We start from the raw sequence: 23,184 nt of genomic DNA on the forward strand, positions 1-23,184 counted from the left end.
TGGGAGCCTAATGTCACAGTCTGTGGCCTAACCTACTGTGTCACAATACTGACCCCAGGTTTATTTATTTTTTCTTTCCCCAAAAGGTGAAGAGACAGAGTCAAAAATCTCTCATCAACTGTTTCACTCCCCACTCTGCAAATGCCTACAACTGCCTGGGCTAGGTCAGGCTGAAGCCAGGATCCTGGAACTTCATCTAGGCCTCCCAAGTGGGTGCCAGGGACCCAACTACTTGAGCCATTACCTGCTGCCTGCCAGGGTATGCATTAGGAGGAAACTAGAATTAGAAGTGGATATGGAAACTAAGGCACTCAGATACAGGATGCAATGGTGTCTTAATTCCTGTGTCAAATGCCTGGCCCTAGCTGGTTCTTTCTAATTTCTAGCCTGGACTTATTATCTGTGCTATCATGAAGTCCTTACTGATCTTTCCTAGCTGATATCAAGAGCCCTGTGGGTTTATATTGTCACATGTTTTTCCTGTATCCTTCCAATTTTTCTCCCCTTTTATATCAATCTAATTTTCTAATCTTTTAATAATTCATATTGCTAGTATTTGAATCTTAGTATTAGCACCCTTCTAGTCATAAGCCTGCACAATCAAAACCTGATCAGTAGTAAGTACAGTGAAATAATTGCCTTTCTTTTAAAGACTAATTATTCCATTCTTTTGAAATATATCTGAAGCAACTCTCTAGTAAGACATATTATAAAGGACTTCATAGTTTGCCATTAAAACAAATTATTACCCTTAGTCTGAGAGATTTTGATAGACAAATTGCCAGAAAATCATTCCTTTTAATAAAACACTATTGTGCATAAGGAATGTAAAATCACCTTTTGTAGTCCATGGGGATGTTAATATGTTAACTATTTCAGGATTTTGTCTAGCTAATGATAATTTTTGTCAAAAAAATTCTAAAGAAAGGAATATGCACTTGCAAAATGGTTGGCATTCTTTTTTTTTTTGAAATGAATAGCTTTTGCTGATGAACTGAAAGGAATGACTCTTTGGGTCCTACAGTAGGTACAAATACATAGTATAATGCTGATTCTTTAAAAAAAAATTTGTTGAACTCTTTACTTAACATAGGATAATCATAGGTGTATTAAGTCAATTGAAAAATAGATCCCAGGTAAAAATAAGAGGGGGAATGAGAGAGGGAGGAGATGTACAGATCAGCCCACATACCCACAGACTTACCCCTAAGGGTGAAGCTAAATCTTGCCATGGGACTCCAAATCCCATTTAGCTGGGTCCCTTTTTATGTGAGAAAGTAATCATATTAAGTATGGAATTGATCATATAGATAGAACCTTAAGTCAAACCATAGGTCAAATAAATAAGACCAAGTACCTAATAATAACCTTAGATAGAATTACAAAGGAGAGAAAGTTCCAACATGGGAAGCTGTCCACACAGCAGATTCAAAGAATGACAAACACCCTAAACCACATTCTGACCTCAGAATCAACCCCTAAGGCATTCAGATCTGGCTGAAAAGCCCATGAGAGCATTTCAGGCATGGAAAGCCAAGACATAGTGGCAAAAACTCTTCTGCATGGAAGATCTCTGTGAGTGAGACCCCAGTGAAAAGAAGGGGCCATGAACGAAGGATGTACTTTTCTCTCAAGGGAGGAGAGAACTTCCACATTGCTTATGGGCTGTCTAAATACCGACAGAGTTTGTGGACCCAAAAGTCTTCCATAACCTTGGCAACTAATGTCAAAGAGCCTAGGATGATCACTGATGTCATAAAAAAGAATGTCAGTTGTTAAATCAACAGGAGTCACTGTGCACTTGTTCCCCATATTGGACCTCTGTCCTTAATGGGTTGTACTATGAGAATTAATGATAAAACTTGTCTTCCAACTGTACTTTATACTTTGTGTTTCTGTGTGGGTGCAAATAATTGAAATTTCTACTTAGTGTAGAGTTGGTCTTCTGTATATGAGTCAACTAAAAATTAATCTTAATGGAATATGGAATAGGAGAGGGAGTGGAGGTGGATGGGAGTGGGGATGGAGGGTTGGCAATGGGGGGAAGAAACACTATATCCCTAAAAGCTGTGCATATGAAAATTTGTATTCATTAAATAAATACCTAATTTTTTTGTTGAAGGTTATCTTACTTATGGATGGCTAAAATAGAGTTTTAGAGCTTGCATTATACCATATCTTTAAGAATATAGTTGGTACATATGTGGGAGGATGGGGAAATGTCCTAAAAATGTACATGTTAGGGTTCATGGTCTTGATGGCCACGATGATGTGTTCTCTTATAGCTTCTTACATTGATCAAAAATGTCCTGATGTAGGGGGGAAATAGCATGGGCCAATTTACTGCATACCAGATTATTGGATTATTAGTCTCTGTGTAAGTTAATAATGATTTGCTATGGGAGAGCTTTGATAGATTTTTTACAGAGATGCTCAAGTGGACCAACTTTGTGAAGAAGCAAAATTTATTTCTATGTATTTAAAAGTTGACTTAGGGACAGGTGTTTGTCCTGGTGGTTGACTTGGGTTGTGATGGCTGCATTTGATATTGGAGTACCTGGATTCAGCCCTTGTCTGCTCTCAATTACAGCTTCTCCCACACCCTGGGAAGCAGCAGGTGAAACTGTACTATGGGGAATGCTGTTTTTGACTTTAAGAAGTAAAATACAACCAAATTTCAAAAAACATACTTTGAAATATGGTTTAAAATAGTTGTTTAAACACTTTATGGTTTTTTATTGCTGCCAAGCTTTTATATGAATTATCCCTTCATTGCTTTAATTTAAAATGATAGCAAATCAACAGTAATTTAAATGATTCTTCATAATTTACAGATTGTGTTTATTACATATAGAAATAAGCTGGGTTAGTACTTTCCTCTTGAACTAAATTTTGAAAATCTTTTTCTTTTAATTATGATTTCTTTTTTCCCTGACTATGAGGATAATAAAAGCTTTTTGGGAGAAAATATAGAATATAAGAACTTACAGAAAAGAAAGTCATGAGAACACGCTTCTGGAATTGCTCAACTGTGAAATGAGGGGTCTGAGATTGGGTGGGAGCCAGAAAAATAGAAAGGAAGATTCAGTTGGGTTCTGGTAACTGATGGGGGAGAAGAAGGCATCACTGATGATTTATTGGTGTTTATTTAGGTTAATGATGATCTCATTAACAAGTGGTCAGTCTGTTCTGTTTTAAGCAGCTTTCTGATGCTTAACATTTTTGTTCTTTCTTTTGAAATTTTCTTTTCTTTGTGTTGGTAATTGTAGGAACTCTTGATTCTCCCCTTAACTAATTCTGCCTCTTGTGTTGTTTTCTGAGGTTGAGTCTCTAAGCCCTCAATTTCTTTTACTTTTATATGCTCACTTTTCCAGAGTGGATCCGTTGTCCAATTACCTTGAATATCAGGGCTGCATAACCTCACGAAGTGAGACAGAGCTGGGCCTGAATCCCAACTCCACCATTTTTAGTTGTGAAATAACAAAGTCTTTGATATTAGTTGGCTTCATTCATAAATGGAATGATGCCTACCTAATGGAGTTATTATAAATACTAGCTGAGTCTAGGGAAAAGGCTCCAAGCGTAGTCATAGTCTCTTGGCAAGTTTTGCTTGCTCCTTTTTTCCCTTTTTCTCCTGTCCAAGAATTTCTGTTAGGCAAGTTGCTTCCCTGATACTCTTTCTACCATAAGTGAAGTAGTCATGACTTTATTTTGCTCACCAGATGTTAAAATGTCCCTTACCATATTTTCATAGATAAATAACACAGTGCTTATCTGTTTTAAACATGGAATGAGTTAATATTCTAAAAATATATGATATCAACTACAAAGAAATATAGTGATGAACTAGTTTTATGTCAAATTATATTTCAGACTGAGTGAAAATTTATCTTCAAATTGGATTCTTCAGCACAGCATGAGGACAAGCTGTGGGAACATGATAAATGATATAAAATTTTTCAAACCTCATACATATCTAGAAATTTTATTTGTACAGATGTTATGATATAATGATTGATCTTTTATGTAGCAACTAGAGTAGGAATTTCATTTGATTAAACAGATGCTATTGTGTAAATAGTGTAAAGCAACAAAATACTGACTCATAAAGAATGAAATGAACCATGTTTTCTCTTTTGTAGATAAAGGGGCTTGGGTAAAATTGCTAAGGGGAACTAGTCAACATGGTCATGTTATCTCAGTTCATGAATTCAGAAATGATCCACAGGATAATTTCCTCTGATTCAATTAACTTCTTTAAACTCCACTCTTTACTGTAAATATTTTACTCAGAAGAAACTGAGATTTAGTTTTTTTTTTTTTTTACTCAGAAATCTTTTATTTAAGGTATTCAAACTTCATGCATTTTATAAATACAACTTTAGGAACATAGTCATTTTTTAAAATTTTTAATTTTTTTTTTATTTTTTGACAGGCAGAGTGGACAGAGAGAGAGAGACAGAGAGAAAGGTCTTCCTTTGCTGTTGGTTCACCTTCCAATGGCCGCCACAGCTGGTGCGCTGCGGCTGGCACACTGCGCTGATCCGAAGGCAAGGAGTCAGGTACTTCTCCTGGTCTCCCATGGGGTGCAGGGCCCAAGGACTTGGGCCATCCTTCACTGCACTCCCTGGCCACAGCAGAGAGCTGGCCTGGAAGAGGGGCAACCGGGACAGAATCCAGCACCCCGACCGGGACTAGAACCCGGTGTGCCGGCTCCGCAAGGCGGAGGATTAGCCTAGTGAGCCGTGGCGCCGGCCGGAACATAGTCATTCTTCCAACCCTACCCTTCCTCCCACCTGCACTCCCACCCTTCTTCCTCCTCCCTCTCTTATTCTCATTCTTAGTTTTTTTACTAAGATATATTTTCCATTAACTTTATACACATAAGATTAACTTTATTCTAAATAAAGAGTTCAGCAAATAGTATGAAAAAATAATCTGTTTCTCAACAATTGATACAGGGCTGTTCAAAGTCTCCCATCTCAAAGTGTCAATTTCACTTCTATAGATTACCTTTTAGATGCTCTATTAGTTACCACATCTCACCATGCAACCATTAATGAAATCTCCTTTCAAAACTATTCAAAATATAACACCAGAAAGATACTTTACAACAATTTGATAAAATTCTTTTACTTTTCTTGCTAGGCTAAATCAATAACCAAATACATACACACATTTACCAAAATAGTGCATAAAATGTTCATATCTGTGTGATTCTCTAAATGGCTCCTTTCTGAAAGGTTTCAAGGAGGAGGTGTGATGTGCAAACTAGGTATGCTGTGTCTTCATCTGTAATTGTGATTTCTGGACTGTCATTTAAAATCTGTCGAATACCTTTTTTTTCTTAGGTAAGGGTACAAGAGCAGAATGGAATTGAAACTTTAGTGTGGTCTAAACACAGACCAGATTTTGTTAGTGTGTGTAATGGATACATTATTCACTGTGAGCTAAATATATGTGATTGTCAGAAAACATCCCCTATTTTGAAGTTACTAAATGTTTTAATGGAAGCAATTTATGTGTTGGTGCTATTTTAATTTTTCAGCAACTTCTCCTATCCTGGTTTAGGAAAAAAACAAAAAGAATTAAGAGGCTTTTAAAGCAGCCTAAAATAATAATAATAATAATAATAGATTGAATGAGCAGTGATCCTCATTTGGGAAGGAGATATCTATTCTCTAGATAGTCTTTCCAACCACAGATATGCACCCTCTTTCCCATTCTGAGACACTCTGGTGGGAAACCATGACCTTGGAGCAACAGTGGAAATAAATTTGGAAAGCACCCAAACCATGAGGCCTGTGAGCTTTGCACTAAATTTTTAATTTTGATGGGCTCTGTGCTTGCTTGAGCAATGCAGAGTTTGTTGGGGCTTTTGTTACTCAGTTTATATTCAAGCTTTATTTTCAAATTAATTTGAAGTATAGAGTGAAGTTAGTACCTTTGAAAGATGAGTTTAAATATTACCCGGATACAATTTATGAGTAAAATAATTTTTATGACTAAGCTCAGACTTTTGGAAAAACTGCAGAGGTTATATCCTTTTTTTAAAGATACATATTTATTTATTTGATAGGAGAGTTACAGAGGGAGACACAGAGAAAGGTCTTCCATCCACTGGTTCACTCGCAAAATGGCCTCAGCTGCCAGACTTGGGCCAATCTGAAGCCAGGAGCTTCTTCTGGGTCTCCCACGTGGATGCAGGGGCCCAAGCACTTAGGCCATCTTCTGCTGCTTTCCCAGGACCTAGCAGTTAGCTGGATCAGAAAAGGAGCAGCTGGAATACAAATTGGTGCCCATATGAGATGTCGGTGCCACAGGCAGAGAGACTTAGCCCACTATGCCACGGCACTGGCCCCAGAATTTATATTCTTTTTGCACTCAGTGCTCAAAGCTCTCCCATGTAATAAACATTCTATTTTTATTCTTAAAAGATTTGTTATTTATTTATTTGAAAGGCAAAGTTGAAGAGAGATATTGCATCCACTGGTTCACTACCCAAATTGCCATACCAGCCAGGGCTGGACCAGACTGAAGCCAGGAGAAATACGCATTATGAAAAAACTAGACATGGATTTAAAACATTTTTGTGTAATAAGTTCACTTTTTAATTCCATTTTCCATGAAATTTCTGAATATCCTTGTGTAATATGTAGTCTTTCTTTGCTGTATTGGTATAAAATCACTGTACTACACTTTGTGGAGGGGGATTCATTTGAGATTTTGGTTTCTTTCTTTGAACATAAATTCCTAAAAATCCTATAGAAAGAAATCTGTTCTTTTAGGTTTGTTGCTATTTGGTGTTTAAAGGGTGGATTTTAGAATGATTCTAGGTACAAAAACACCTTAGATTGTTTGAATAAAGGTAAATATTCTGGCATTTTCAACTGCGGTATGATGGCTAATTTTGTGTATGTCAGTTTGACTTGGCCATAGCATAGGTAAATATTCAGCTAAACATTCTGGATGTGTCTGTGATGGTGGTTCTGGATGAGGTTAAGATTTAAAATCAGTAGACTGAGTAAACCACATTGCTCTTCCCAATATGGGTGGGCCTGAGCCAATCTATTGAAGGCCTGAATAGGACAAAAATAATTTGGGAGAATTTCCACTCTCTTTGTTTGACTGTCTTTAAGCTGGGAGATCTCCTGCCTTGAAACTTGAAACTTGATTTGTCCTGGTGCTAATTGTGGTTCAAGAGAGAGAGAATGTTAAGGATAAGTTTTATGAACCTATTCTTGGGATTCTATGATAGTCTCTAAACCAGTTACATTTAAAGAATCTGATGCAACTATTTCCAGTAGTAAAGAGAAGGCACAAGTAAGTTTCATGAAGTAGAGACCTAAATGCCTATGGTCCTAACCCTTCCTAAACTGCCTCTCTCTGCTAGTCTGCCCCTGTGGCCTCATGATGAGCTCCCAATGGTCAGTTGAGAAAGGAGTGGAAGACTTGAGCCTGCTTTGTAGATAATTTTGCATAGTATGCAGCTACTGTCCAAGAATGGACAGCTATAACACACTGCCTCCATTTTGGGACATCCCTGAAGGTCAGAGGTAATGAGAAATCCTCTCTCTGGGCAGAACTTTGAGCAGAGCCTCTGCCTATAAACTTTGCTTGGAAAGAGAAATGGCTAGACATGATACAATGTTTTGAGGGTTCTATACATTTGGTTTGGCTGGATGTTCCAGGATTTAGCAGGAACAGGATCTGAAAATTTGTGACAAGAGAATTTGGAGAAGAGGTATGTGGGTAGATCTATCTGAAAGGGCAAAAAATCATGAAGGTAGCCAGCGCCATGGTTCACTTGGCTAATCCTCTGCCTGCAGCACCAGCACCTGGGTTCTAGTCCCGGTTAGGGCACCAGATTCTGTCCAGTTGCCCCTCTTCCAGTCCAGCTCTCTGCTGTGGCCTGGGAGTGCAGTGGAGGATGGCCCAAGTGCTTGGGCCCTGCACCCGCATGGGAGACCAGAAGGAAGCACCTGGCTCCTGGCTTCGGATCGGCACAGCGCACTGGCCGCAGCGCACCAGCAGTAGCGGCCATTTGGGGAGTGAACCAATGGAAGGAAGACCTTTCTCTCTATCTCTCTCTGTCACTTCTAACTCTGCCTGTCAAAAAAAAATCATGAAGGTATTAGTGTCTTATGTGAATGCTCAACAGAGATCGACCTCAGAATTTTAATAAGTGGATTTGGTGGGCATTTTTGTCAATACTAGTCATCCTCTTTCTCCAGTCACACCTGTTCTTGCACAATGAGCTCATGAACAAAGTGACCATGTTGACAGTGCTAAAGAGTCAGCAACCTGGAATTACTGAAGCCAATATAGCTATAAATATTGCCAATTTCCCACTTTTCATGCATCATAGAGAAGAACTAAGTCTGTAATATGCCACCATACCTCAGGGTAAAATCAGCCAATTTCTTGGTCACTTACTATTACATAGGACCCTTCTATGGAAGGAGCAGCATTTTGTTTTTATTGGAATACATACTCTGGATATGGACTTGCCTTTATTGAATGCAGTGCTTCTGCTAAACTATCATCCACTGACTTGTAGAATGCCTTATGGACTGTTATGCTATTCACATAGCATTGCTACTGACCAAGGCTCTCTTCATAGTAAAAGGAAATGGGGATAAAAGGCTCGTGCTCATGGAATTCACTTTTCTTACTATGGACTCTGCCATACAGAAGCTGATGGCCTGCTAGAACAGTGGAATGGCCTTTTGAAGAATCAGTTACAGTGCCAGCCAGGTGACAATATCTTGAAAGGCTGGAGCAAAGTTCTCTAGAAGGCTGCATGTCTTCTGAATCAGCATCCAATATATGGGGCTCTTTATCTCACAGCCAGAATCCATAGGTCCAAGAATAAAAGAGTAGGAATGAAAATGACACCATTCATCGTTACTCCTAGTGGTCCACTAGCAAAATTTTTGTTTCCTGTTCCCATGACCTTATGCTCTGGTGGCCTAGAGGTCTTATTTCCAAAGGGAGGAATGTTTATCAGTAGAGACAACAATGAATACATTGAAATGGAGGTTAATAATTCTATCTGGCCACTTTGGAATCCTCATGCCTTTGAATCAACAGGCAAATAAGGGAATTGCTGTGCTGGCTGGAGTGATAGATCTGAGTATCGGTAGCCAATTGAACTACTGCTCCCCAGTGGTGGTAAGGAAGACCATGTCTGGAATTACAAGAGATCCATTAGGACATCTCTTATTACCATGTCCTGTAATTAAGGTCAATAGCAAACTAGAACAACTCAATCCAGGTGGAATTACTAATGGCTCAGACCCTTCAGGATTGAAGATTGGGGCCAGTGTACCAGGTAAAGAATCGTAACCAGCTGAGGTGCCTGCTAAAGGCAAGAAGGATAAAGAATTGGCAGCAGAAGAAGGTAATTATGAGTACCACATGATCAGCTATAAAAATAAGTACTGTAGTCACTGGACTGTTCATTTTGTTGCAAATATGTTTGTGTGTTTTTATGTAAATAGATTATACAAATGTTGTTCCTACTGAATTCCCTGATCATGTAACATGAGAATATGTTGATTCTATATCATAGCATTACACATGATTACTTTAGCACCATAATATTATTTACATTATGGGATCTCAAGAAGAAGATATAGATACCACTCAAGGACTTTACCTTCTCTTGTGGGAAAATGGCAAGTGTGCTTTTGGTTGTAATATAGGGCAATTGTCTGCTAAGTGGAATTATGAACTTGTTCATCAACTTTATTTATAGATTTAGTATGGTTTAAGCTAGGATATGGATTGACAGGGATGGAATTGTGATGGTTAATTTTGTTTGTCAACTTGACTGGGCCACAGGGTACACAGATATTTGGTTAAACACTCTGAGTGTGTCTGTGAAGGAATTTCTGGATGAGCTTTATATTTAAAAATTGATAGACTGAGCCGGCGCCGCGGCTCACTAGGCTAATCCTCCGCCTAGCGGCGCCGGCACACCGGGTTCTAGTCCCGGTCGGGGCGCCGGATTCTGTCCCGGTTGCCCCTCTTCCAGGCCAGCTCTCTGCTGTGGCCAGGGAGTGCAGTGGAGGATGGCCCAGGTGCTTGGGCCCTGCACCCCATGGGAGACCAGGAAAAGCACCTGGCTCCTGGCTCCTGCCATTGGATCAGCGCTGTGCGCCGGCCGCGGCGGCCATTGGAGGGTGAACCAACGGCAAAGGAAGACCTTTCTCTCTGTCTCTCTCTCTCACTGTCCACTCTGCCTGTCAAAAAAAAAAAAAATTGATAGACTGAGTAAATCCCCAGCATGGGTGAGCCTTATCTAAACCATTGAAAGGACTGAATAATAAAAAAAAAAATACAGAGAAATAGAATTGATTCTTTCTGCCTATTTTAAAGTCAGAAGATAGGTCTTCTGCCTTTGGGTTCTGATTCAGACTGGAGTTTCTATCATCAACTGCCCTAGTTCTCAGTCCTTAGGATTAGAATTTTATCTGAACCATTGACTCTTTTGGTTCTATATTGGTTCACTTTACATTTGGAGCTTGGAACTTTTCATTCTCTGTAATCATGTAGGTCAATTCCTTATAACTAACCTCTCATATACCTATATGTCTATACATCAGTATTTCTTATTGGTTGTGTTTGTCTGGAGAATCTTGACTAGTACACATGACTAGCAACTTTACTTCCTCCAAAACATTGATCCTTAAAACTTTTATGTTGTTTTTCCATACTAATTCTCTCTAGAGTTCATATGGGCCTTGTCTCATTTTCTAGCAAACATTTCATGTAGGTAGCTGATTTTTACAAAAAAGTGAACAGATCTGGGAAGTTTAATTTACTTGCCCCAGAACATAGAGGTCATTCATACCAGTATGGAGCCTAGAATCCAGGTTGCTAAACTTGTAACCCATAAATGTTCCCCAATACTATACTACATCCCCTCTACTACTGTTGCCAAACCATCTCCTCCAGAATGAAAGTAGGTTTTGGGGCTGGTGCCGTGGCTCACTTGGTTAATCTTCCACCTGCAGTAACAGCATCCCATATGGGTGCCAGGTTCTAGGCCCAGTTGCTCCTCTTCCAGTCCAGCTCTCTGCTGTGGGTCGGGAAGGCAGTGGAGGATGACCCAAGGGCTTGGGCCCCTGCACCCACATGGGAGACCGGGAGGAAGCACATGGCTCCTGGCTTTGGATTGGCGCAGCGCTGGCCGGCGACCATTTGGGGAGTGAACCAACGGAAAGGAAGACCTTTCTCTCTGTCTCTCTCTCACTGTCTGTGACTCTACCTGTCAAATAAAAAAAAAAGTGCATGTGGTTGTTCATTTAAAACAAAACAAAAAAAGTAGGTTTTGATTTACAGCTTCCATTTACTAAGGTAGCCAAAAGTACTTCAGTATATCGCCAACATATTGTGTTTTCTCTTGCTAAAATAGAGCATTTGATGCAAGTAGGGTTGAAATTGCATAGTGTATGAGTAATAGATTGCTTATTAAGTAAGCATAAGTAGCAAATGACTTCAAATACATATAGTAATCCAATTTCTGCCTAACATTGTTGGTAAAGGAAAGTAGAAATCTTACTGGGCTTGTTTTTAATGAATATATAAGATTTAAGTGTAATTGAGGTTTGAAACACCTAAAAACAGTTCACCTAGAAAGCTGAAGCCATGAATATTCTTCTGCTGTTCTTTCTTTTTGTAAGTGCCTTTAATATATGCAAAGATAGTTAAACCATGTCTATTTTTTAACTTTTATTTAATAAATATAAATTTCCAAAGTACAACTTTAGGATTATAGTGGCTTTTTCCCCCATAACCTCCCTCCCACCCACAACCATCCCATCTCCCACTTCCTCTCCCATCTCATTCTTCATCAAGATTCATTTTCAATTATCTTTTTTTTTAACTTTTATTTAATAAATGTAAATTTCCAAAGTACAACTTTTGGATTATAGCAGCTTTTTCCCCCCATAACCTTCCTCCCACCCACAACCATCCCATCTCCCACTCGCTCTTCCATCCCATTCACATCAGGATTCATTTTCAATTATCTTTATATACAGAAGATCAATTTAGTATATACTAAGTAAAGATTTCAACAGTTTGCACCCACACAGAAACACAAAGCATAAAGTATTGTTTGAGTACTTGTTGTACCATTAATTCACAGAGTACAACACATTAAGGACAGAGATCCTACATGGGGAGTAAGTGCACAGTGACTCCTGTTGTTGATTTAACAATTGACACTCTTGTTTATGGTGCCAGTAATCACCTGAGGCTCTTGTCATGAGCTGCCAAGGCTATGGAAGCCTTTTGAGTTCACCAACTCCAATCTTACTTAGCCAAAGCCATAGTCAAAGTGGAAGTTCTCTCCTCCCTTCAGAGAAAAATACCTTTTTCTTTGATGGCCTGGTTAAACCGTGTCTTAATCAAAGCTTACTAGATTCAGTATTATTGACATTGGAATTGTAATTTACTGTATTGGCACTCATATGTAGAAACTTTTTGTCTCCCCTTTTAGATTTTAAATTGATTTTTGTTCTAGAGAATAAGACAACTGTCTCTTCCACCCCTAGCATCTAATCTGTGTTGGGCCAAGAGAGCCAATAGGCAGTACATTAACATTTTTATTCAAAGATTGCTCAGGTGAATATGAAAATGAGAAAATTCAGATGACCTGAATCTTGGCTTCCAAATTAGTCTATTAGGAGATGGCACATACAAAGAATTACATTGTGGGATAATCACCATATTCCAGTAGAGAGATCCAAAGAGAGGGCTGTGAGGATTTAGAGAAGAATAGTTATTTTTTATCTGGGGAAACTTGGGTAACCCTTCCTAGAGGAGTTGGCATTTCAGCTGGTTTGTTAAAGACCAGAGTTAATTTGAATACAAGTAGATATCACTGACTGGTTTCTACCATGTGAGTTAATTAAGATGATTAAAATAGCTAGTTGTCAGGGCACCAGATTCTGTCCTGGTTGCCCCTCTTCCAGGCCAGCTCTCTGCTGTGGTCAGGGAGTGCAGTGAGGATGGCCCAAGTGCTTGGGCCCTGCACCCCATGGGAGACCAGCAGAAGTACCTGGCTCCTGCCATTGGATCAGCGCGGTGCGCCGGCCACAGTGCACTGGCCGTGGCGGCCATTGGAGGGTGAACCAACGGCAAAGGAAGACCTTTCTCTCTGTCTCTCTCTCTCACTGTCCACTCTGCCCATCAAAAAATTTAAAAAAAAAAAGAGCTAGTTGTCATTGCAATGTCTAGTACATAGTAGGTATTCAAGAAATGTTGCTGGTTGCATACATAAAGCACATGGTTAATTGTATGTCACTAGTCAACTGTCTTCATTTTAAGAGTGATGTTAGAAAAGTCATTGTAAAATGTTTGCCCAGGAGCTGACTTGAACAGTACTTCTTCAGTTATCAAGTCCTTTAGCTGTTTAGCTGCCTACATTCATCTTATAAACATTGACCATCATGCTTTGTTCTTGTAAAATGGTGCAGCTGCTTTGTGGCTATTTTGTCTACTCCTCACTAATCAGCTTTTCTCCAGAGAATTTTCACTGATGTCTAATAGATGATCTTCTGCAAGGATGGCAGGAAAGCCTGACACTTGGAAGTTTCCCAGTGCTCTTGCTCAGCTCTATTCATTGCATGGATGAATATAGATGCTTACTCTTGAGCCAGTTACAAAGAAAGGGAGATGCTGATACGTGGGTGATCTGGTTCTGAAGGGTTGTATTCATGGAGGCAAGCTGAGGGTAGAACTTCATATAGCCCCATTCTGAATTCATGTGTTTTTACTGCTGCTAATGATCCTAATGATAGGATTAAGAGTCAAATATTCAATGAGGCAGCACATTACCTTGACACCTAAGTGTCTCTAACTGTATATGTTTATTTAATTAAGCTCTTTTAGGGATCACATTGCAAGTATTGCAGTTATTTAGTCACTCAGCTAAAGAATGGTTAAAGTTCCAAAAATATATCATCTTGGGGTATTAAAATGCTCAGATGCCTTTCACGTGTAGCACATAAGAAAATGGCAAGATCCTGGTAATTATTCTTAGGGCTATTGTCTGAATTAAGGCACAAAAATGCCTTGAACTGCATGTGCTTTAACTCCTTTTTATCCAATTAGAAAAAGGAGAAAGATAATCCTCAATATGGACACCATACTTTTCTATTGCACCTGTCCAGTTTACCTTGACTTAGGTGATTAGATGTCTATTCTGGGGCTATTTTTCCCAATGAAGAAAATGTGCTTCTGTTTCTGTATTCCTCTGCTTATTCCAGGGTAGATAAAAGGGATAGCGTTTTTTTGTATGATTGTAAAATCAGCAAAGGTGGTCTACTGTAGTCGAGGACTGCTTTGTGTGAGGTCTAAGAAACCTTTGTATAGAAAAAAGTATCTTCAAAACCTTTGAAATCTTTGATGCTTAACTTTACTGCTTCTGGGACTTTCTTATGTAAGTAATTGTATATTAAAATAGCAGTAGGAGAATGACTCAAATCATAGATTTTATAGGTAGAGAAGGGGACAGTGAACAAATTTGCCCTTTTAACTTCATTTGGTACCACAAGTCCCTACCACAGAAAAATAGTTACCTGTGTTAGATTTAGAGACTTTAGAGCAGATATTCCATTCCAATATCAAACAGCATGACTCAGAGAAATCTTTCTTAGGTCTAACCTAAGTTCTTCATCTTGGAATTTAAAGCTATTTTCCTTAGTTAATGTGCTTATTGTAGATAGAGAACATTGGAATAACTGATCAAATACCTTAAGAATGTTGGTACATCATCCATCAGTCTTCCCCTTCACCAGGCAGAATAATCCCAGTTCCTTTAATCTTTCCCAATTGATAGTACTTTTCAACTCTTTAATCATCTTTGTGGCTCTTCTGCACTTTGGAGGGTTCAAATTTAACTCTACTAAATTGGGTACAGGTTTTAAAAAATTGTTCTGCTAGAATAAGAGTAACTATGCGGTCCTATGGAGTTTTTGGCATAGTTAGAGCTGCACCAGAGACTCCTCTCATCCCAGAAGCAGAACTACTTCATTGACCTTTTTCCTCCAAGCTCACAGAACAATTTCTTTCCTATGTGTTGATGTTATGAAGACTCAGAAGGTAAAAATAAAAAAGAGGTGAAGGCTCAATGTTAAGGTGATCACCATCTAGCTCCAATTTTCTTTCCCATACTACATAAAAAATTTATTTAGTTTGTGAATATAACATTAGTTGGAAGACTTTTTAAAGTAGAATAGTTAGTATAATAAAATTAAGTTATTAAAAATTCTTGGGGTGGAAGGAATTTAAATTGGCAAACAAAAAAGCGGTCTGCACCCTAATGTTTATTGCAGCTCAATTCACAATAGCTAAGACCTGGAACCAACCTAAATGCCCATCAACGGTAGACTGGATCAAGAAATTATGGGATATGTACTCTTTAGAATACTATACCGCAGTAAGAAACAACGAAATCCAGTCATTTGCAACAAAATGGAGGAATCTGGAACACATCATGCCGAGTGAAATAAGCCAGTTCCAAAGGGACAAATACCATATGTTCTCCCTGATCGGTGACAACTGACTGAACACCAAAAAGGAAACCTGTTGAAGTGAAATGGACACTATGGGAAATGGTGACTTGATCAGCATAGCCCTGACTGTTAATGAACAACTTAATACATTATCCCTCTTAGTAGTTTTTTTGTCTGTTCTACTTAATATGACTGGTTTAATTCTGTAATTAATACACAGTTATTCTTAAGTGTTGAAACTTAACTGAAATGTGATCCCTGTTAAACATAAGAGTGGGAATAAGAGAGGGAAGAGATGTATAATTTGGGACATGCTCAAGCTGACTTGCCCCAAATGGTAGAGTTAGAAACATACCAGGGGACTCCAATTCAATCCCATCAAGGTGGCATGTACCAATGCCATCTCACTATTCCAAGTGATCAATTTCAGTTCACAATTGATCATAACGAAAGGACTAAGAGTCAAAGGAAGCACATAAACAAGTCTAGTACCTGCTAACACTAACTGATAGAATAAATAAAGGGGAGAGTGATCCAACATGGGAAGTGAGATACTCAGCAGACTCATAGAATGGCAGATGTCCTAAATAGCACTCTGGCCTCAGAATCAGCCCTAAAGGCATTCGGATCTGGCTGAAAAGCCCATGAGAGTATTTCAGGCATGGAAAGCCAAGACACTCTGGCAAAAGATCTCTGTGAGTGAGATCCCAGTGGAAAGAACAGGTCTTCAAAGAAGGAGGTACCTTTCTCTGAAGGGAGGAGAGAACCTCCACTTTGAATATGACCTTTTCTAAACAAGATAAGAGTCGGTGAACTCAGAGGGCTTCCATAGCCTTGGAAACTCATGACTGGAGCATAGGGAGATTACTGATGCCATAGACAGGAGTGTCAATTGGTAAAGTCAACAACAGGAGTCACTGTGCACTTACTCCTCATGTAGGATCTCTGTCCTTAATGTGCTGTGCATTGAGATTTAATGCTATAACGAGCACTCAAACAATATATTTCACTTTGTATTTCTATGGGGATGCAAACTGTTGAAATCTTTACTTAATGCATACTAAACTGATCTTCTGTAAAAAAAAAAAAAAAAAAGAAAAATAAAAAGAAATTATCAATTCCCAACTTGACTCTCACTGGGATTAAACATGACAATAGGTCTGATCTGATTTCATCATCATTTAAAAATATCATCTATTATTTTTCACTTTATGTTTCTGTGTGAGAGCAAACTGTTGAAATCCTTACTTAATGTATACTAAGCTGATCTTCTGTATATTAAGATAATCAAAAACTAATCTCGATGTGAATGGAAGGGGAGAGGGAGTGGGAAAGGGGAGGGTTGTGGGTGGGAGAGACGGTATAGGGGGGAAGCCATTGTAATCCATAAGTCGTACTTTGGAAATTTATATTCATTAAATAAAAGTTAAAAAAAAAAAGAAAAAAAATTCTTGGGGTGGGAGAGCAAGTATGGGGGAAGAACCACTAAAATCCAAAAGTTGTACTTACTAAATTTATATTCATTAAATAAAAGCTTTCTATGATAATAAAAAAAACCAAAAAGTTCTAAAAAGATTTATTTATTTTATATGACAGAGTAAGAGAGGGAGGGAAGGATGTATATGCTAAGAGCTAGTCCAAGCCAAAGCCTGGAGCTTGATTAGGGTCTGCCTCATGAGTGGTAGTGGCCCAAACCATTCAGACATCTTTTTTTGTTTGTTTGTTTTTGTTTTTGACAGGCAGAGTGGACAGTGAGAGAGAGACTGAGAGAAAAGTCTTCCTTTGCTGTTGGTTCACCCTCCAACGTGCCAGGTGCTTACCCTGGTCTCCCATGGGGTGCAGGGCCCAAGCACTTGGGCCATCCTCCACTGCACTCCCGGGCCACAGCAGAGAGCTGGCCTGGAAGAGGGGCAACCGGGACAGAATCTGGTGACCTGACCGGGACTAGAACCCGGTGTGCCAGTGCCGCAAGGCGGAGGATTAGCCTAGTGAGCCGCGGCGCCGGCCCAGACGTCTTTTAATGCTTTCCCTAGAGAAAGATTTTATTTATTTTTTCTGTTGATTTTATTTTTTCCCAAAAAAACTTTTATTTAAGGAATAGACATTTTGATCGCGGTCTGTGCCGGCCTCTGGTGGCTGAGCTTCCTGCGGGTTTCGGAGTCTCCCACGAGGCCGTGGATGAGGAGGATGAGGAAGCAAGGGCGCTGCTGGTGGGCGGCACCGATGAGGCCAACCCAGGGGCCCCCGCTGCCTCATGGGCACTGCCAGCCCTCTGCGACCCCAGTCACCTGGTGCACTGGCTTTTGGTGCTGCTGCCAATGTGCTTCTTGGGCTTTGGCAGTTATTTTTGCTATGATAATCCTGCTGCCCTTCAGACTCAGATTAAACAGGATATGCAGGTGAATACCACGAAATCCATGCGGCTGTATATCTGGTATTCTTGGTTTTGTGTTTCTTTGGTGGCTTTTTGATAGACCGAGTATTTGGAATATGGTGGGGCACAATAATTTTTAGCTGCTTTGTTTGCATTGGACAGGTTATCTTTGCTCTGGGGGGAATATTTAATGCTTTTTGGCTGATGGAATTTGGAAGGTTTGTGTTTAGGATTGGTGGGAAGTCTTTAGCTGTTGCCCAGAATACATATGCTGTAAATTGGTTTAAAGGCAAAGAACTAAACCTGGTGTTTGGGCTCCAACTTAGCATGGCTAGAATTGGCAGCACAGTAAACATGAACCTCATGGGCTGGCTGTATTCTAAGGTTGAAGCTTCATTGGGTTCTGCTGGTCATACAACCCTTGGGGTGACACTTATGATTGGAGGCTTAACGTGTGTTCTTTCCCTAATCTGTGCCTTGGTCCTTGCCTATTTGGATCAGAGAGCAGAGAGAATCCTTCATAAAGAGCAAGGGAAAACAGGGGAGGTTATCAAATTAACAAATGTGAAGGACTTCTCCTTGCCGCTGTGGCTCATCTTTGTCATCTGTGTCTGCTATTATGTCGTGGTCTTCCCTTTCACTGGACTTGGAAAAGTTTTCTTTACAGAGAAATTTGGATTTTCTTCCCAGGCAGGAAGAGCAATTAACAGTATCGTGTATGTCATATCAGCACCCATGTCTCCAGTGTTCGGGCTCCTAGTGGATAAAACAGGCAAGAACATCATCTGGGTCCTGTGTGCGGTAGCAGCTGCTCTGTGTCCCACATGATGCTGGCCTTCACGAAGTGGAACCCGTGGATTGCCATGTGCCTGCTGGGACTGTCGTATTCGCTGCTGGCCTGTGCGCTGTGGCCCATGGTGGCGTTTGTAGTTCCTGAGCATCAGCTGGGAACTGCATATGGCTTCATGCAGTCCATTCAGAATCTCGGGCTGGCGGTCATCTCCATCATTGCTGGCATGATACTGGATACTCAGGGATACTTGTTTTTAGTTTACTTCATAGCCTGTGTTTCTTTGTCACTTTTATCTGTGGTCTTACTCTATTTCGTGGATCATGCCCGAGGAGGGAATCTAAATTATTATGCAAGACAAAGGGAAGAAATGAAAATGTCCCATACTGAATGAGAAATTTAAAGGGCTGTGTTGAGAGAATGGATTGCACACATCTTTGGTTTCAAAACCTCCTTTTTGTATTAAGTTCTTCATTAACAGTCAGGGTATGGCAGATCAAGTCACCGTTTCCCATAGTGTCCATTTCACTTCAACAGGTTTCCTTTTTGGTGTTCAGTCAGTTGTCACCGATCAGGGAGAACATATGGTATTTGTCCCTTTGGGACTGGCTTATTTCACTCAGCAACTTAATACATTATCCCTCTTAGTAGTTTTTTTTGTCTGTTCTACTTAATATGACTGGTTTAATTCTGTAATTAATACACAGTTATTCTTAAGTGTTGAAAGTTAACTGAAATGTGATCCCTGTTAAACATAAGAGTAGGAATAAGAGAGGAAAGAGATGTACAATTTGGGACATGCTCAAGCTGACTTGCCCCAAATGGTAGAGTTAGAAACATACCAGGGGACTCCAATTTAATCCCATCAAGGTGGCATGTACCAATGCCATCTCACCAGTCCAAGTGATCAATTTCAGTTCACAATTGATCATAATGAAAGGACTAAGAGTCAAAGGAAGCACATAAACAAGTCTAGTACCTGCTAATACTAACCGATAGAATAAATAAAGGGGAGAGTGATCCAACATGGGAAGTGAGATACTCAGCAGACTCAAAGAATGGTGGATGTCCTAAACAGCACTCTGGCCTCAGAATCAGCCCTAAAGGCATTCGGATCTGGCTGAAAAGCCCATGAGAGTATTTCAGGCATGGAAAGCCAAGACACTCTGGCAAAAAAAAAAAAAAAAAAAACACCTAAATGAAAGATCTCTGTGAGTGAGATCCCAGTGGAAAGAACAGGTCTTCAAAGAAGGAGGTACCTTTCTCTGAAGGGAGGAGAGAACCTCCACTTTGAATATGACCTTTTCTAAACAAGATAAGAGTCGGTGAACTCAGAGGGCTTCCATAGCCTTGGAAACTCATGACTGGTGCATAGGAAGATTACTGATGCCATAGACAGGAGTGTCAATTGGTAAAGTCAACAACAGGAGTCACTGTGCACTTACTCCTCATGTAGGATCTCTGCCCTTAATGTGCTGTACATTGAGACTTAATGCTATAATGAGTACTCAAACAGTATATTTTGCTTTGTGTTTCTATGGGGGTGCAAACTGTTGAAATCTTTACTTAATGTATACTAAACTGATCTTCTGTAAAAAAAAAAAAAAAAAAGAAAAGAAATTATCAATTCCCAACTTGACTCTCACTGGGATTAAACATGACAATAGGTCTGATCTGATTTCATCATCATTTAAAAAATCATCTATTATTTTTCACTTTATGTTTGTGTGGGAGCAAACTGTTGAAATCTTTACTTAATGTATGCTAAACTGATCTTCTGTATATAAAGAGAATCGAAAATGAATCCTCATGTGAATGGAAGGGGAGAGGGAGTGGGAAAGGGGAGGAATGCAGGTGGGAGAGACGATATGGGGGGGAAGCCATTGTAATCCATAAGCCGTACTTTGGAAATTTATATTCATTAAATAAAAGTTAAAAACCGCCTTTTTTTTTTAAGGTTAGAGCTTAGTCATTAGGAAAAATGAGGGACTGACAAGTTGTATTTCAGATGTACCTATTGCAAAGTGAATCTGCTGGCTTGTGTCTTTGTGCTGTCTGCTGCTGAAGAATTCGCCTTTAGAGCAGGCTGTCGACAGGGAGCACTTTGGAAAACTGCTCTGCAACATCCCAGGGAACTTCAGGAAGTAAATGATGGAAAATACTGGGATTTTCATTAGATACCTTAGGGATGTGATCTTTCCTCTATCTTACAGCAGGAAAGAAAACTTCTGAGGGGGACAGCAAGGCCGTTTTGCACGGCCTTGTTACAAACGTTCCCTTTTGCGAAGGGGAATGTGAGCAAGTCCTCTTTCTGAAGCCTCTCCCCAACCATCACTTGCAGGTGGCGCTCTGCTCTCCGTTGGGTTTGAAGGCTGCTGAGTTGTGACCCTTTTGGGTTTCTTACCTGTTACTGAGACCCTGCTCACTAAGAGACATAATTTTATAGTACAAACTTTCTGTAGCTTTGCCTCATGCTCTGATAACTCAAAAGTGTTCATTTATGGTGATGATTTCTTATCTAGATGGATAAATAAAATTACTGCACAGAAGGAATACCTGATATCTTTTAACTTTTGGTTTTTAAAATATACTGAAACACCGATTGTAATTACTCATGTGGAAGATTATCTGTAAGAAAACAGAAGTTGGCATAAAGAAAACTTGTCTGTTACTGTCCCTGAAAAGTCACAAGTGGCTTTTTCTCCAGTGTAGGACTTTTAAGTTACCATTTTGTTGATTTTGTTAAATAAAACGGGAATATGACACTTCTCTGACAGACCTTAAGACTTTGCACAATATTAATGAAAGTCAAGGACTTTTCCATGTGTTTTGCTCTCTGTAGGCTTGCAGATATTTTAGACAGCATAAATGAAATCACTGTGTTTAGCTGAGTGTCTTATGTAAGATGTGTGGCATGACATTGTTATGATTCGGAATGCAATCCTTATGCAGGGTGACTTCATGGACTTCACGTTTTCCTGACTTAGAGTTTCTGGTGTCATTATTCATGCATATGTTCTGTGGACTCTGTGCTAACGTGGCAGCTACACCAGCAAGCCAGAGTGCAGGCAGTGGGCGTTGCTGATGCATGGCTCCTGTGGCCTAACCCCTGCCTCACTCCACTGCCTCTGTGCTGCAGCCACAGGGAGCTGTTTCCATGTTTTCAAGCAACCTCTCAGGGGCTTTGTACAAGCTGTTCCCTTTGTTTAGAAGGTTTTTCTCTAGGGTTCTCTACAACCTGATGGCACCTGATTTACAACAGAAAACCTTAGCCCCAGCCCAGAACCATTGTTCTTTGTGGAAACTCTTCCAGACCCTTCAGGCTAAATGAGGTTCTTCTAAATGTCCCCGGTCTTTGAAAAACCCTGTACTTCTTTTTGGCTTACCTCAGTTTATAATAAAGAATTTATGATGGTGCGAGTGTCTCTGTCTTCCTTAGATTGTAAGCTCCATGAGGGCAGGGGCTGTGTCTGTTTTACTAATAATGATTGTATCCATTGTGCCTAGCACAAAAAGGCACAAAATAAATATTTTTGAATAATGCAAAAAAAAAGACATTTTATAAGTACAACTTTAGGAATATAGTTATTCTTCCCATCATACTCGCCCTCCCACCCCTCCACTTCCTCTCTCTCCCATTCCCAGTGCCATTCACAATAAGATTCATTTTCAATTAACTTTGTACACAGAAGACCAACTCTATACTAAGTAAAGAGTTTAACAATTTGTGCGTACACACACACACACACACACACTCACAAACTGAGAAAAAAGTTTTACAGTTAATTCATAATACAACTCATTGAGGACAGAGGTCCTGCATCAAAGTTAGTGAACAGTGATGCCTGTTGTTAATTTAACAATTCACACTCTTGTGTATGACATCATTGATCACCTGAGGCTCTTGATATGAGATGCCTAGGCTATGGAAGCCTTTTGAATCCACATACTCTATCAGTATTTAGACAAGGCCATAAGTAAAATGAAAGGTGTCTCCTCCCTTCAGAGAAAAGTACATCCTTCTTTGATGGCCACTTCTTTCTACTGAGGTCTCACTCACAGAGATCCTTTATGTAGAACATTTTTTGCCACAATGTTTTGGCTTTCCATGCTGAAATTCTCGCATGCGCCTTTCAGCCAGACCAGGATGCCTTAAGGGCTGATTCTGAGGTCAGAGTGTTAACTTAAAGCGATTATCATTCTATGAGTTTGCTGTGTGGACTGCTTCCCATGTTGAAACATTCTCCTTTTTAATTCTATTATTATTACCAGACACTTGATTCTATTTATATGATTCCTTTAACACTCAATGCTACTATATGTTCACTTTAACACTTAATATGGTCACTTCGGCACTCAAGATGGCATTTTTACCATCCAGCTTAATGGGATTTAGGATCTCCCTGGCAAGTTGTTAAATTGTATCCTTAGAAGTAAGTCCATAGACATGTATGCAGAACTATACAGCTTTATGGTTACAAACTTCCTCC

The 23,184-nt window shown here is 39.6% G+C and overlaps 2 protein-coding genes and 1 pseudogene across 12 annotated transcripts in view; all 3 read left to right on the forward strand.

The window, feature by feature from the left end:
* LOC138843592 (rho GTPase-activating protein 20-like) overlaps positions 1 to 23,184 on the forward strand; it is a 1,064,354-nt gene that overhangs the window by 322,433 nt on the left and 718,737 nt on the right. The window lies entirely within an intron of this gene.
* Positions 1 to 23,184, forward strand: part of LOC103346233 (protein transport protein Sec24B) — a 230,300-nt gene that overhangs the window by 135,186 nt on the left and 71,930 nt on the right.
* Positions 17,834 to 19,171, forward strand: LOC127490000 (lysosomal dipeptide transporter MFSD1 pseudogene; annotated as a pseudogene).

This window comes from Oryctolagus cuniculus, chromosome 8 (assembly GCF_964237555.1).
Source record: "Oryctolagus cuniculus chromosome 8, mOryCun1.1, whole genome shotgun sequence".
NCBI lineage: Eukaryota > Metazoa > Chordata > Mammalia > Lagomorpha > Leporidae > Oryctolagus > Oryctolagus cuniculus.